Genomic DNA, 15,074 nt, shown 5'->3' with positions numbered 1-15,074 from the left:
ATGCCGAAATGTAGTAATTATACACCTGGTAGCAGTCCTTTAATGGACCTCATTAAAGTACACCTATTCATTAAAGTTCAGGTTTTCGATTATTCTCGGATATGCAATCGAAAGACGAGTGAAACGTCACGGAGGCTGGAAATCCAATACTGTCGCAGAAGGTTATGTTCTGTTACTATAATAATTAGCGTTAATTGTAAATAATATTCAAATAAATTCAATTTGTCATCTCGTTTTTCAATTCTAAATCAATTTCCAGGTTATATCAAAATTAGTTCATGTTACATTATATCAAGGTCAATGACATTATTGTTCCTCGGAAAAAATCAATACTTCCGCGTCTGCGCACATCTCACAATTTAAGAGCTATGAACAAGGTCACTTCCGATCTTCTGTCAGATACAAATAAAATGAATACTTCTGAATAATTTCAAGTTAGAAATATGGTCGAGCATAAAAAGTCGTATGAAATTTGCCTATAATGGTAATTAAGACGCTCGTATGAAACTTATGAAACGAGCGCAAGCGAGTTTCATAAACAAACATACTCGCGTCTTAATTACTATCATTATAGGCTCGTTGCATAATGTACTATTAAATTATCATCAGGGACTTCGGCCCGTTACCACATTTGGAACAGCTCATCTTATTGGTCATACAGGTATCTTGCATTATTCAGTAAATACTCTCTGCTTACAATGTTTACCAAATTTTGTTACTTCGATAAAAGTCTTCAATTACTTAAGTTTGAAGAATGTTGGTTAATTGCTGTCACCAAGCAATTCATCACATACAACATTATCAGAACAAATGAATAAATCATGTGCACCGCAGACCGCACGCATATGAATAGAATTCCAAAAGGCTGAGCTTCACTATCGTCGACACGCTGAGTTGAAAATTCAACAGGCCTTGAGTTATTTTACGACGCTGTATCAACATCTCAGGTTATTTAGCGTCTGAATGAAATGAAGGTGATAATGCCGGTGAAATGAGTCCGGGATCCAGCACCGAAAGTTACTCAGCATTTATTCGTATTGGGTTGAGGGAAAACCCCGGAAAAAACCTCAACCAGGTAACTTGCCCCGACCGGGATTCGAACCCGGGCCACCTGGTTTCGCGGCCAGACGCGCTGATCGTTACTCCACAGGTGTGGACTAACTAACAGGCCTTGGAGGGAAGAAGAATAAGAAGACAAAAGATGTCACAGAACCACCGTTTTACTTTCAGATATTCTGTTTACAACGCGATTTGACGAAAGGTACAGTCTTCACGCAAACGTAGTGGCTTTCGCATGACAATACTTCATTAAGTGCGCTATTCACGTCACTTATGAATCTTCGGACAGCTGAGTAAACATACATATGTAAATTCGAATACAAATCACATCTTTTCTTCCAATGTGTTTGCCCTTTAACCGCCATCTCTTCTTTTCAGCCAACACATTGGATGCTATACTCTATAGCAGCCGTGGCGAGAACGTATCTCGCGAGACATTGTGGCTCGCAGTGATAGCTGTGCTTGCTTCTAACCTCCGCCAACCCCCACCCTCTCACTCACTGGAGTCAAACTCCGTTCCATTTGTATTTGTCTCTGACCTGCGAGTGGCATATGTCTCTCTCGAAACCATGTACGAAAGTTCCAAGTAGCATGGGAGGACGCATTTTTTTGCTGTCAATATGAGAATATTAAATGTATGATTTGTTCACAAGTATTACGAGGAAAACGGTTGTATAACATAAAACGGCATTATACTACATGTTACTGATGAAACATTAAAAAGTTAAGTGTTCATGTTGTTGTTATCATCATCATCATCATCATCATCTCTGTACGTCGACCCTTTTTCAGCAGATGTACGAATAATGCGGTTAGTCTTCAATTTGAACTCACTGATTTACAATGTGATGTCAAATGAAAGCTAGATGTAAGGACTTGACAAATGTTGAACTTTCAAATCTTTGCCAAAAAATAAATATCCGAAGCTTCGTTCTTTCGCTTGCTCTGTTGAAGCCATGTTCGCTACAACTTACGTTTGTGAAAAATTATTTTCAACAATTAAAATAGTAAAAACCAAATTTAGATCACGACTGACAGACAAATACCTTCGTAATCAACTACGACTGGCAGTAAGTGACATAATTCCTGATTTTTAAACTTTGTCGCGGAGACATTCTGAAGACAGTTAATTTTAGGTTGTGATATTGTTCATTTCTTTCTTCGTTACACGTACTAAACATTAGCTTGTAGCCTTGTACTGTATAAAATTATATTTAAGTGTTTGACGTAAGGAAAATGAAAAATCCGTTAATAAGTCAGACAGTTGCTTCACTTCCCCTTCGGGTGTCCGCCTCCCTCCATAGGTGCTATGCACGTTGCAGGTTGCACAGTGGCTCGGCGCACGATTACATTTTCGCCGCAGCTGCTCTATAGAGTTCATGTGACACTGAAGAGAGCACGAAATAATTTTGAACAACTGTAATGTCCTCGACATCGGCACCTGTTCACATAATGAATGTGCTACTAAGCTAGCGCCGCGCTGAAGTTGTACAATAAAACGATAACAAGCGACAACACTATAGCTAAGTTGTAGCAATTTCCTCGGTAATCTTTGGATCTGAATGTCTTCACGTTCACAGTAAGGGATAAGAAGCAAGTACAGGGAAAAGGACAAGAACGGAGAGTAGAAAATATGACGTGTTAAATTGCTGACGAAATAACTGTGATCTTGTAATATCTGCACCTCTTTGTAGCAGATAGAGACGTCAAACTTATTTTTTAACGATTTTGACGTGAGTATCTTGTAACTTCGCGGTTCACTCGCACAGCAACCAGTCCGATGCCTTGACCTCAGCCAAAACTTCAGCCTGGTTACACAATAGTGCACACTTACGCAACATATTTACAGAATGAAGGTCTTCCACCACTGCCTGCTGGATCGCATCTTATGGCTAAGCAGGCAGTGTCTTCCACACTCTTTCTTTTATTGTGTATTTTTTTGTTTTTTAATTATTGTACACTGGCAGGTTCTAATATAATTCTTCCATTGCATCCTAATTGCGTTTATGATCCCATTTGGTATCCCTGCTCTGTGTCTGTTAATTCCATTTCATTAGCCGTTATTCTTTCCTTGAGGTCCATTCCTCACAAAGTACTGGTCTTGTATATAGTATGCCAGTGTTGTTGTACTAAGAAAGGTTTCATAACAATTATTTCCTTTCTTTGGTGCATTTAAAATTTTCTCCGGGATGCATACCTCACCGAAAAAAGATAATGCGTATCCGAGATATGTAGGCTAAATGAATTTATTCTCTCTAATATTTTTGAATCCAAACCAATTTTGCTATGCACGAGTATTTTCCGTACATCTTGTGTACTTACTTACTTACTGACTTTTAAGGAACCCGGAGGTTCATTGTCGCCCTCACATAAGCCCGCCATTGGTCCCTATCCTGAGCAAGATTAATCTATTCTCTATCATCATATCCCACCTCACTCAAATCTATTTTAATATTATCTTCCCATCTATGTCTCGGCCTCCCTAAAGATCTTTTTCCCTCCGGCCTCCCAACTAACACTCTATATGCATTTCTGGATTCGCCCATACGTGCTACATGCCCTGCCCATCTCAAATGTCTGGACTTAATGTTCCTAATTATGTCAGGTGAAGAATACAACGCGTGCAGTTCTGTGTTCTGTAACTTTCTCCATTCTCCTGTAACTTCATCCCTCTTAGCCCCAAATATTTTCCTAAGCACCTTATTCTCGAACACCCTTAATCTCTGTTCCTCTCTCAAAGTGAGAGTCCAAGTTTCACAACCATACAGAACACCCGGTAATGTAACTGTTTTATAAATTCTAACTTTCAGATTTTTCGACAGCAGACTGGATGATAAAAGTTTCTCAACCGAATAATAACAGGAATTTCCCATACTTATTCTGTGTTTAATTTCCTCCCGAGTATCATTTATATTTGTTACTGTTGCTCCAAGATATTTGAACTTCTCCACCTCTTCAAAAGATAAATTGTACATCTTTTGTACTAGCTTCAATTTGAAATCTGGCACACTAGCTACAGACGCATGTAAAATGTTTCACGAAGTTCTATCTTCTATCAGCAGCAATTAAAAAGTAAATGCGTGCGCACTCACCATCCACAAACTCAGAACAAAGGCATTCCACAAAATGTTTAAAGGAAGCCTAGAAAATTTAGCCACACTTTGTTTCGAGTTACCTGAATTACCAATACAGTGTGCGAGGCTTTTTATGTTACACGAATTAGTTTCTATATATTTTGCATTACAGATGTTTAGAACAAATCTTCTAACTTTTACCAGTGGAATGAAAATCAGAATGGGCGACGAGGAAAGATTTTACAGATCTTAGCAGACAATTTTTATGAAACCATCTCCATTATAAGGTTATTTCCAGAGGACAACGTGCAGCGTGTATTGGTGTATTTTGCAAAACACTGAAAAATATAGCACGTTTTATCCTGTCTGAAGCCGCTCGTATCTCCGGCTCAAAGGATATTCGGTGTAGCAGAACTGGAGCCTGACTACTACACTCAACTGTAGGTAAACCGGAATGTTAAATGTTTCGATAAAATTATAAGTGTGATAAGCGTGCGCCTGATAAAGAAAACAAAACCTGGAAAACATATTAAGCAAATTAAAAACAAGAGTATCTAAAGAGTGATTTACATGATGCTGGTAAAAAGTAGGAAGTTGCCAGCGTTAAGTGTCATGGCGGCAGAGGAGGATGTTATTCGAGCCGCTGTTACGCTTTATGCACCAGTTATTTATTTATTTATTTATTTATGTATTTATTTATTTATTTATTTATTCGAATGATAGGTACATAGATAAGTTATCTTTTACCTAACACAACCTCAAGATTAAAACAATTAACTTAATACAACTTAAAATTAAATCTAATAAAGGAACTAAACAAAATCCTTAAAGAACTAAAAACTAAGAACTAAACAGAGGCATGAGGCTTCTCGCTTCCCAGTATCTGGCACATTCAATCAGTGAATGCACGAGTTATTGAAGCCCAAATATGCGATTCTGTAAACAAGCAGAAAAAAAAAAAAAGAATGTGGGTATGGAAATGGATAGGTCAGAGGTTAACTTCAGATCAACTGTTTAAGAAACTACAGTGGGTAAAGAAAGTATTTGTACAGTTCCAATAAAGAGAAATTTAATTATACATACGCGTAATATTCGTTTCTCTAAGAAACCCTTATTCTTATTTCGATAATGTTGACACGCTCTTTAATGTTTTTAATTTGTAATTTCAATTTGTACTACTCTACCTTTAATTAAACATAAATTATGAGATAAATTAAATATTTTGACCGACTGTCCCAGCTTATAAACAAACGCTTCCAGGCGTCCTTAGTGTCCCACATCGGCAGGTACAGCACAGCAAAGCAGTTCACGCCGTTTGAAATAAACGCAAAACAAGAGGGAACAACAAAAGAGAAACTACATTACAACAAACAAACCTGATTATAAAATTACACAGGGAACGAAAAAGCTTCCGAGAAATTGGCAGGAAATCTTGGCAAACCACGTTCTACTACTGAGTGTATCATAAAGAAGTGCAGGACAGAGAGTTACTGCAAAATAAAACACGTTCGGACCGGCCAAATGAAAACTACATCCTTCGATCAACAAAGAAAAATCCAAAAAGTGGCTACTTCACTCTCTTAGGACATGTTAGCGCCTCAAACAGAATCTTCATCAGTAAAATGTTCGGGGCACATGTGACAACTCCGTGGAGCCCACTTTCCATCTCTGCGAAACTTTCGAACACATTTCTGGTATTTAATTTTATCTTGGAAAAGTGTGGAAAATGATTTATTTCCCCTCACCTTCAGTCTTTTCTCCGCTGCTACGGCACAACGCGTACTGCAGTGGCTCGAACTACACTCAAGACGCTGGCAACTTCATACTTCTCACCACCACCGTGTAAACGTTTGCAGTAAAGGCTGGTTCACAATAAACCGGAAACGATAATCGGAACCAAAACGAAAACGGTAAAATTGTTAAAATGTGTACATTTAAATGTGAGCATTTACAATTAACGAAAAGCTTGCCGGAGCCCGGGGTCGGGAACGGAGAGTTGGCCAAGTTTCAACTTTGGCGTTCACGTTTCCGATCACAGCCCACTAGATTCATTCTATTGCCATCTAAAAGCTATTTTGTCGTCGTATATTTTGTAGCAAGAAGACCGTGACATAACCTATGCATTATTTTGTTCTGTGCTGTGCATCATGGAGCAAGTTTTATTTGATGAGATTCTAATATTGAGTGTCGAGGAAAATCCTCACGTTTACGATAAGCGGCGCGCCTCGTATAAAGATGAGAAAAAGGAGAATACGTGGCTTTCAATAGCTGCATCTTTGAACACCGATCGTAAGTGAATCATATTTTATTACTGTATTGGTTGTATTACACACTACATATTCATGCTTCAATTCAATAACTACTGTTGTGTTCATTTTTGTTCTATTACAAACGTTTCTTCTCTAATTATTTTACGTTATGGTAGACTTAAAATAGGTTGTGATAATAAAGATGCATGGGCATATTTATAGTACCGTACCTAATGAAATGTTTCAGTTGAAATTTCGAAGTTGGTTAACCTGTGTTTATGTTGGCTGCCTTGTACTCATGAGAGAACGCAATTGGTCAATTATACACAAATAACATCAGAATGCGTAATATCGACTTTACATATCGTTATTGACATGCATATCGATATGCATAGTCGTCTACGTTCTCGGTTTATTGTGAATCAAAAATGTTCATATTCACGTCCTCTGCTTCTCGTTTTCATTCTGGTTCTCGTTCCCGGTTTATTGTGAACCAGCCTTCAGACTCGCTCCGGGAAAGCGTCAAGGTGGCGACAGAAGAAGCTTGCGAGCTGCGTCAAATCAGCACCGTGTGAATCACGCTTACGATCTACGATAAAAGTTGGAGACCATTGTTAATGTGAAGTTGTCACATGCACAAAAAAATATATCCTAGTTCTTGGACATCGCGTCGTCCTTTCAAGGTTATGTGAAATATACAAAAAATAAATAAATAAAATAAGAAAAAGAAAAAAAAAAAGCTGATGTGGATCATTCGCTAAGATAAATATTTAGAGACAAGTGGAGGATCTTGCCACAACGAAAATTTTAGGTTGATTATGAGGGAGAAGATACGTAAAATGAAAAGTGCGACTGTTTACAAGAGAAGAAGGTTCTAGAATATAATTCATTCTTAATTTAAGCATCCCTCGATCCAAGAAGTCATTTATGTTTTCTTATGATTTACAACCATTCCATATTCCAATACTGGCTGTGTATGCGTAACAACAGTGTTGTGATTCCGTTTCCATGCCAACTAGACTTACGAACACCTCGAGGCCAATTCATGACTTTGTGTTCGTGACCATGGACCGCAGTAAACTAGTTCAACTACGCAGCTGGTAGTAGGACAGGTTTAACACGTTATTTAAATTATTCTTTGTGGATAAAGGTATGATAAGTGAAGCACACGGCTTGTATTACGTTAAAGTGGTTCTGCGATAACCGAGTTTAAAACCAGAACCCGAAAATATCAGCCGTGTGACAACTCCACAACATGGACCTTCATTCGACTGCGCCTTCCTAAACGTATTCAGGTTTAATGCTTTGAAAATATAACGATGGAAGTAATGATGATTGTCTATTATGTCCAAATGAACTCTGAACGAATTTAACGTTGTAAGACACTCAAAATACAACAAGTTATCGAAACTAATATGCATTTCGTTTTATAATGATCACTTTGTGACAGTGAAACTTTATCATCACTATCTTGTCATTTAGGAGGACTGAGGGAGGGTCAATTGACCCTCTGAGTATATAAAAATATCCCACTTTTATAAAAGCTTCTCAACCCTGCAACACTGCTGTTTAGTCAACTGTTCGAAGATACTTGGGTTGGATAAAAAGTAATGGCAACAGTTCGATATTTCTGACATGGCTTTATTCACAGGGGTACAACATTTACGTACCTTCTATATAGTCGCCCCCCTTATTTATTACCTTTTGCCAAATGTTTGGAAGGCGTCGTACACCATCAGCGCGTCCATCTTTGTTGATGTTCCGTATTGACCGCCCTAAAGCACGGATAAGTTCATCTCCGGTATTGTACCGGGTCCCTCGCAGTGGTTCTTTCACTTTGGTGAAAAGATCGTAATCGCATGGATCATATCGGGTGAGTACGGTGGATGTTCCAGTAGTCCGCGTTTGCCGTCTGCCTTGGAGGTACAGCGTGGTGCAGTATTACCCCATCAATGTCACACGCCACAATGAACATCTCCTTCACAGCACTTTGTGTAGGGCGCACTTTCTTTGGACGAGGAGAACCGGGATGCTTCCATTCATTTGATTGGCGTTTCAAGTTTGGTTCATACGAGCGAGTCCAGGTTTCGTCCATAGCGACGATTCGTCCAAGAAAGTCGTCACCTTCCCTTTGCCACCGGTGCAACAAGGCCTTCCCGGAACGCTTTAACCCATCGTGCAACTGTGCGATATGGCACATGCTTCACGCAGTCCCTGAAAACATTCTTGTGTACTATGACCTCGTGCCATTTCAATTTTGATCCAGGAACGTTGCTCTAGTTTTGTAAGGATGGTCTTAGGGCGCTCGCACTATCCCTATGAAAGTGAACGTTCTACACACTGCAGTAGATTGATGGAGTACTGTCGCCGCTGGCTGCACTAACTCCTCTAACAGTCCTTGTTCATGTCCACACAGCTGGCAGCTCTCGAACGCACCGTCGTCACGTGACAGCAGTGTTGCCATTACTTTTTAACCAACCTATGTAGGTTTGAACCTCATAAGTGACACCAATAAGGCATCATTCATGAGGCAACTAGGCCAGGAGATAATGGGGTAGGGTGGCCAGTTCCTTTCCCCCTCCTGGAACACTACGCCTCGTTATTTTTTTACTACGCACGATTGGCAATATTGCTTTTTCTCTTATGTCTTTTGCGTCACAATTACTTCCCTTTCAGTAGCTTCCTGGCTTTCGAAGAGGTTGACCAGTGAGTTTGCATTGTTTGAATTTGTTACATCAATACATTGTTAGTGAGTGTGTGTCGTGAAAGTTACGAAGATTAGTGTTTACGTATCCAGAATTAGACAAGGTAAGTACAGTAAAACAAATTTATTTTTGTAGTAGCCTACTTCATCTGAGTTCACGGAAGTAATACTAAGTTAAGTTCCGGGAAGTCACTTACGATTGTTTTAGATCAGTATTCTGCGTACAGACGACCCGAATTTCGGAGGAAAAATTATGACACTGATGTTAGTTCCGATGAAGCTGACACAGATGAAGATACGCCCGTGTGTGAGCAGCGACGAAGATTCTCTGTAACTGAACAGCGTTGACGTAAACGGGCAAGGTTAGAATCTGACAATTCTAATAATTCCGCATTTGAAAGTGAAGAGAATAGTAACATTTCCGCACCAGGAGAAAACCCAAATATTGTGATACCACCAAGGAACATTCTAACAAGGGAAGGGTTTCGGCTCGAACAGGAATTTCGTATCCAAAATTTGTATACAGGCCCATCTTTACATCTCTGTAAAGCTCCCAAAAGCATTCGTTTGTGTAATGTGTGGTTTGTCTGTTAGAGCACTGCACAAGTTGAGGGGTGGGGAGAGCACTGCACAAATTAAGGGGGTGGGACACCTTACCCGTAAGCCTAGCCTAGAAACTAGTACGAGTGGTAAAATGTCTAAAGCCCATTTAAGAACATTTTTCTCCAACGTTCTGTCTGAAAATATTGCTGCTAATCAAAAGTGTACATTGTTGTGTGAGTCATTGAATGCGCACAAGGACACAACCTTAATAAATGAATCATTCCAAGGCTAGGACATGGAATGTATGATCATTCCTCCTAAAAAAACTAAATATTTCCAGCCTCTGGATATCTATTTCCTTAGACAATACAAAATATATGCTCGGAGGATAACAGATTGCATAAGGACTCTTGCTGAGAATCCAGAACTTAACTTGGAAAATCGAGTGTTTATAATGAAAATGCACTCTGTTATTCATAACCAGTTGTCTGCTCCAGTATACCGCCCTATGCTTCAGTATTCCTGGCAGTCAGCTGGTTACGTGAATCCTGAACAAGTCTCGCACTTCAAAAATGTAATTCAGGTGGCATTTGATTTTTCAGCACTGGAGTGTGGTTCAGAAGATTGTTCAGGTGTTGCTTCTACGTGTTGTGCTTATTGCTCTGCTCCATGCTGTTTCATGCATTTTACAGAGAATCCTCATGTACATTTTTAAAGAAGTGTATTGACCAATACCAACCAAACGGAGAGTTACACAAATGAATGCTTTTACGGTCTTCATCACCATTGTGAGGTAAGCCTATGTACAAATTTTTAACCAAAAATTCCTGTTCGAGCCGAAACCCTTCCCTTGTGAGAGAGAAAAACAACCATCGTTGGTCTGCAAACCTGCCAGTGGTTCAAGACGTCGTACGCCAAGCAGAAATACGATCACTTCGTTCAGACGCCTTTGTTGTTCATGGATGATATGATAAACACTTCAGTGGCTCATACTAATGAACAAATAGAAAGAGATCAAAGTTTAAATCGCCAAAACACCACAGCCAGCCTGCTCTTCTTGGAATGTTTGCACTAACAGCAGTTTTGAAAAATAATCATTTATGCGTCACAGAATTATTCAATACAGAGATGTGTTGATCTAGGTACAAAGCAACCAGGAGCAGGGCCGCCGAGAAGAGCGGGCAAAGGGGGGTAAGTGCGTATGGGCCCGTGAGCAGTAAGGGCCCGTCAGATAAAGTGAGTCTGATTACTTTTAATTATCACGAATAATAATCACAGATACATGCCGGTACCATAAAACTTTGTAAGAACGTTTGTTACATGAATCTGACATATTAACCAACAATAGTAGAATTAATACAAATTACCACTTCATTATGTACTGTAAATGTTTAACTTTTATACAGGGTGTTTAAAAAATATGGGGCATAATTTCAGGTATGTATTTCCCACATGTAGACAATCAAAATAGTTCATTACAACATGTGTCCGGAAATGCTTTATTTCCGAGTTACGGCCTTCACAACATTGAAATTCACCGGAACGTTTTTCTTTCCGCAGGTCGTTGCGTCAAAGGAGACATTAAGAGGGCACTCTGACAGTTCATTCCGAGGCGAAGGTTACATTCAGTGTTGTGTAGGCGTTAGACTGTGCGACATGTATTCAAATCAAGAGCTGGCAGAGATACACTTCATGTACGGTAAGGCGGACGGCAATGCTGCGCTGGCTCGTCGTTTGTACCAGGAGAGGTACCCACAGCGACAATGTCCAGATCGGAAGACATTTGTACGTCTCCATTACCGTCTGTGCAAGTATGGAAAATTTAACTCTCCTGGTTTGGGAAGGGGACGACCAAGATCTACAACTCCAGAAGTACAGGAGGAGATTCTGGAGGCTGTGAACATGACTCCTTCTATCAGCACACAAAGGGTAGCGTTGCAAGTCAATGTTCCTCATACGACTGTCTGGAGACTGTTGAAAGAGTATCAATTGTATCCTTATCATTTGCAACGTGTACAGGCCCTGTCACCAGCAGATTACCCTGCACGAATTAGGTTCTGTCAGTGGTTCTTGCAGCAGTGTGGTGTAAATCCGAACTTTCCTGCCTTAATATTATTTACAGATGAAGCACAGTTCACACGAGATGGCATAACAAATTTCCACAATCAGCATGTATGGGCGTTTGAAAACCCACGTGCAACTGTTCCATCTCATCACCAGGTGCGGTTCTCCCTCAACATGTGGGCCGGTATCATTGGTGATCGATTAGTTGGACCCCATGTACTTGTAAACAGATTTACGGAGCAGGCGTACACAAACTTCCTGGAAAACACCATACCTCATGTTTTAGAAGACACCCCACTGATCAATCGTCAACACATTCACTTCTTGCATGATGGCGCTCCTGCACACTTCAGTTGTACAGCTCGCCTGTACTTGGATCGAAGGTTTCCTGATCGATGGATAGGTAGAGTGGCCCAATTGCTTGGCCTCCACGCTCACCTGATCTGAACCCTCTCGATTTCTACTTGTGGGGCCATTTAAAATCATTGGTTTATTCGTCTCCGTTGCCTGATTTGGAATCCCTTTGGAATCGAATTGTGGCATGTTCTGAGGACATACGCAATACTCCTGGAGTTTGGGATCGTGTTCGCAGGTCAATGAGATATCGATGTGAGGTCTGTATTCAAGCAGGAGGTGGACATTTTGAACATCTTCTGTAATGACAACGACCTGCGGAAAGAAAAACGTTCTGGTGAATTTCAATGTTGTGAAGGCCATAACTCGGAAATGAAGCATTTCAGGACACATGTTGTAATGAACTATTTTGATTGTCTACATGTGGGAAATACATACCTGAAATTATGCCCCGTATTTTTTAAACACCCTGTATAATAAAAATCGGTTTCTCACGTTAACAACCATCGACACGACTCTTCTAAGCATGAACTGTCTTCATTTTTGACAACCTGAACAGATGGGCTTGAGATTGGTTTATTTTCTGCACCTTCACAAGCAACGCTCAATTTTACACCAACTTCAAACAAAATGAAGGAAATAAAAATGTATTCAGAGTAACAGTGTGCCAAGAAAGACTGAGTAACCTTGGACTCCTTAGTCTGGAGAGCGATCTTGCTAAGTCTTTAAATTTTGATGATATAATTGATGGTTTTGCATCAATGAAATCAAGGAGAGTTGTTTGTTGATGTTGGCCTGCAGGTCAGAAATTACAGCTGTTTAAGAATAGTGTTTTATGAAAACGAAACGAAACAAACGACAACGAAAAGACGAAAGTTTCGTCACGAAACATACTATGTAGGCCCTACTGAAAAAGAAGCGTAATATATTGTGCTAATATGAAGTTTTGTTAAAAGTTTTCAATGTAGCAAAAGTGTATATTTTTGGATTCGTACCTGTGTGTGGGGTTATCTTTTATTTATTACGCAAATAATTATTATCGTCAGAAAAATTGGTAACTTGTCATTTTTAACTTTTCTTCAACGGGGCCCGAGCACAATATTGCACAGGGGCCCATAAATCCTATCGGGGGCCCTGACCAGGAGTGCTTATAGGTTTGAATTTTTAGTCGCATGCCTAAGATTTGATGATAAGGAAACTCGTCGCGCAAGGAGGGAACGCGATTACTTCACATCAATATGCGAAACTTGGGATCAATTTGTTCACAACTGCAAGATGAAGCAGTCCATTTGTTACCACTGACGAGCAACTCTTATGTTTTCGAGGACGATGTCCTTTTCGCATGTACGAGTACTAGTAGTCAGAAAGTACCCGAACTTCGGGTACGCCATGCTCAGTAGGCAATCTCTGCCTTGTCCGCGTGGTATGTGGCCTATGTTCCAGGCGCATAGTCTCAATGTGCCGACCGATCAAAGGGGAAAGTAATGCTTGAAATGTTCTTCGATATCCAGAGTCTCGTACAATTTGAGTTTATTCCTGAGAGTCGAACTGTCAGTAAGGAGACCATGTTGCAATTCTTCGACGTCTCCGTGATGCAGTTCGACGAAAAAGACCCAAATTTGTGGCAAGGACAGAATTTGGTTCATCATGACAATATCGGTCGCTCTTGGTCAGCGAATTCCTCGCACAACACAAAATACCTGTCCTTCCACAGCCACCATGTTCTCCAGATCTTGCTCCAGCAGATTTCTAGCGTTTCCAAAGGTCAAATCCCTACTCAAGGGACAGCGGTTTGCGTCTGCCGAAGAGGTGAAAATTCGTGCGACGCACGCTCTGCGGGAAGTGACCAAAGATGGGCTGCAGGAATGTTTCGAGAAGCAGAATGGACGCTGGCAGAAGTGAGTCACTATCCAGGCGGTGTTGTGTACTCGTATTTTCCTAAGAACCTTAATCTCTGCTCCTCTCTCAAAGTGAGAGTCCAAGTTTCACAGCCATACAGAACAACCGGTAATATAACTGTTTTATAAATTCTAAATTTAAGATTTTTTGACAGCAGACTAGATGACAAAAACTTCTCAACCAAATAATAAGAGGTATTTCCCATATTTATTCTGCATTTAATTTCCTCCTGAGTGTCATTTATATTTGTTACTGTTGCTCCAAGATACTTCAATTTCTCCACCTCTTCAAAGGATAAATCTCCAATTTTTATATTTCCATTTCGTACAATATTCTGGTCACGAGACATAATCATATATTTCCTCTTTTCGGCACTTACTTCCACACCTATCTCTTTACTTGCTTCAAGTAAAATTTCCGTGTTTTCCCTAATCGTTTGTGGATTTTCTCCTAACATATTCACATCATCCGCATAGATAAGAAGCTGATGTAACCCATTCAATTCCAAACCCTCTCTGTTATCTTGGACTTTCCTAATGGCATATTCTAGAGCAAACTTAAAAAGTAAAGGTGATAGTGCATCTCCCTGCTTTAGCCCACAATGAATTGGAAAAGCATCAGACAGAAGTTGGCTTATACGGACTCTGCTGTACGTTTCACTGAGACATATTTTAATTAATCGAACTACTTTGTTAAGAAAACAAAATTCAATAAGAATATTATTTGAAACTTCTTTCTTAACCGAGTCATATGCCTTTTTGAAATCTATGAATAACTGATGTACTGTATTCTTATACTCCCATTTTTTCTCCAATATCTGTCGAATATAAAAAATCTGATCAATAGTCGATCTATTACGCCTAAAACCGCACTGATGATTCCCAACAATTTCATCTACATATGGAGTTAATCTTCTCAAAAGAATATTGGACAAAATTTTGTACGATGTCAACAAAAGTGATATTCCTCGAAAGTTACTATAGTTAGTCTTGCCCCCTTTCTTAAAAATAGGTACAATTATGAACTCCTTCCCTTGTGCTGGTACAATTTCCTTTTCCCAAATAGCAAGTACAAGCTTATAAATTTCGCTAGATAATGCGCTTCCACCCTCTTGTATTAATTCTGCTG

At 39.8% G+C, this 15,074-nt stretch overlaps 2 protein-coding genes across 2 annotated transcripts in view; one reads left to right on the top strand and one right to left on the bottom strand.

The window, feature by feature from the left end:
* LOC138708711 (uro-adherence factor A-like) overlaps positions 1-15,074 on the bottom strand; it is a 146,929-nt gene that overhangs the window by 104,872 nt on the left and 26,983 nt on the right. The window lies entirely within an intron of this gene.
* The window catches only part of LOC138708712 (venom carboxylesterase-6-like), a 32,781-nt gene that overhangs the window by 2,648 nt on the left and 15,059 nt on the right, over positions 1-15,074 (top strand). The gene's annotated exons all lie outside the window — the stretch shown is intronic.

The sequence above is a fragment of the Periplaneta americana genome, chromosome 11 (genome assembly GCF_040183065.1).
Source record: "Periplaneta americana isolate PAMFEO1 chromosome 11, P.americana_PAMFEO1_priV1, whole genome shotgun sequence".
Taxonomy (NCBI): domain Eukaryota; kingdom Metazoa; phylum Arthropoda; class Insecta; order Blattodea; family Blattidae; genus Periplaneta; species Periplaneta americana.
Note: the sequence above shows the minus strand (reverse complement) of the source record. Positions and strands in the feature narration are given on the sequence as shown.